At 42.1% G+C, this 2,342-nt stretch overlaps 1 pseudogene; it reads left to right on the plus strand.

Annotated features, from left to right (window-relative positions):
• The first annotated feature begins 1,495 nt into the window (after nt 1–1,495).
• On the plus strand, nt 1,496–1,862 carry LOC136150956 (dolichyl-diphosphooligosaccharide--protein glycosyltransferase subunit DAD1 pseudogene; annotated as a pseudogene).
• The last annotated feature ends 480 nt before the right edge of the window (nt 1,863–2,342 follow it).

The raw sequence follows: 2,342 nt of genomic DNA on the forward strand, positions 1-2,342 counted from the left end.
TGTTTCTTTGTCGTCAGCAAAGGTGTTTCTAAACTGTGCACCTCCAAACTGTCCCGCCCACTCCTCTCATAGCACTTACTTCATTATACTGCTATGTTTTGTTTAGATGTTGGTCCTTCCAATTAGGAGTGTTTTAATTTTTGGAGCCATGGAGAATTTTGTCTTTGAACCCCCCAGCTCCTGGCACAAATACTACACAGTCAATAACTATTTGTTAACCTGACATAAACTGAATTACAGGGAACAAACACTCTCGTTTGAATAATCACAAGGTCCTTAACCAAACTCATTTCCCCAAACCTAATTGTTAGAATCTGAGCATTCAATAAATACTTGTTTTGTCTAACTAAATGGACATATTTGATTCATTGTTTCTTAAAAACAAAAATGTGAATTTTACTTGTAACGAGGCATTTTTAGTGGTTGGGCTGGGATCTTCGGAAATGAAAAGAACAACTTTTTGTTCCTCACAGCCTCTATGCATTTGCATTAGTTTCCTGTTGTTATAACAAATCACCCTATATTTAGTGGATTAAAAAACACAAATGTATTATATAGTTCTGGAGGTTAGAAGTCTGAAATGGAACAGCAGGCTCTGCTCCTTTTGCAGGCTCTAGGGAAGAACTGTTTCCTTGTCTTTCCCAGTTTCTAGCAGCTGCTTAATTCTGCGATCTGTTGCCAAGAAACTGCATCATCACATCTTCTCTGACTCTCCTCCAACCCCCTTCTTTTCTCTAATAAGGACCCTTGGATAATTGATAATGCTATCAACAAGGAAGAATGGTTAGACAAATTGATATAGTTCCTTTGGAAACCAGTTCATCAATACCTTATAAAGTTGAAAATGTACACAACTGATGGCCCATAAATTCCTTCCCCAGAGTATATTCCCTAGAGATGCTATTGGATGTTTCTGCCAGGGGTCACATATAAGACCATTCAGGTTAGCATTGCTCCTAAGAGTGAAAACTAGGACACAATTTAATGCCCATCAATTGAAGAGGTGAAAAACAAATTGCTCTATATACATACAACAGAATGGGCCTCCCAGGTGGCACTAGAGATAAAGAACATGCTTGCTGATGCAGGAGACATAAGAGACATGGGTTCAATCCCTGGGTCAGGAAGATCCCCTGGAGAAGGGCATGGTAACCACTCCAGTATCCTTACCTGGAGAATCCCACGGACAGAGGAGCCTGTCAGGCTACCCTCCATAGGGTTGCACAGAGTGGGACATGACTGAAGTTACTTATCATGCACACACAACAGAATGGCTTGCAACAGTGAAAATGAATTAACTGTAACTACACACATCAACACGTTTGTCAACATAATGCAACACTAAGCAAAAAATGTGAGAGGTGAATGCATATTAGATGACACCATTTATGTAAATGACAAAATGAGTAAAATTAAATAATAGCAAACATAGTGACGTCTGCTTGGGCCTGCTGGAAGTTTGGGGTATGTGGGCTGGAATATTGAGGGTGTAGTCATGTTGGTGTCAGTGCTGTTGATCACCTCACAGTTCTTAGAGGAGTCCTTGGGTTCCCTTCCTCCCTGTCTCAAGTAGTGGATGCATATCTCCGTATATACTGCTGACCAGGATGCTGCAGTTTGGTTATTGTGTCCTCATGGGGACATTCCCCTTCAGTTCTTTCCTCTCAGGCTTCATCTCTTATGTGGGGACCTTCATTTTAGAGGCTAACCTGAGAATACAGATCAACCTACAGAGCAAAATGAATTTCCTGGGTATCTCGCTGGAGGGAGGCTTTGCTGATTTACTCTTTGCCAGCATCATTCTGCACCTCGTCATGAATTTCATTGCCTATATCATTCCCATTTGCTTAATTGAGGAGTAGGAGACCAGAAGAATATTCACTTTTTGATTTCCCCTGGATAAGAGCTCTTGAGGTTGCAGTTGGACACATGAATTTTCTTCAGATTTACACTTACTACCAACTCAGATTTGGGACTCGGTGGATAGCCCTGAGAAGTTCCGCAGCTTCCCTGTCAGAACAGCTTTGTAGTGAGCATTTATTAGCCCAGTCTCTGCCTTCCATGAAGTATAACCTTTTGTGCCTTCCAAGTTAAAAAACTCCCTGTCACTTGTAAGGGCTTCCCTCATAGCTCAGTTGGTAAAGAATCCACCTGCAATGCAGGAGATGCGGCTTCAATTCCTGGATCTGGAAGATCCCCTGGAGAAGGGATAAGCTACCCACTCCAGTATTCTTGGACTTCCCTGGTGATAAAGAATCCACCTGCAATGCGGGAGCCCTGGATTGATCTCTGGGTCAGGAAGATCTGCTGGAGAGGGGATAGGCTACTCACTCCAGTATTCT

The sequence above is a fragment of the Muntiacus reevesi genome, chromosome 19, assembly GCF_963930625.1.
Source record: "Muntiacus reevesi chromosome 19, mMunRee1.1, whole genome shotgun sequence".
NCBI lineage: Eukaryota > Metazoa > Chordata > Mammalia > Artiodactyla > Cervidae > Muntiacus > Muntiacus reevesi.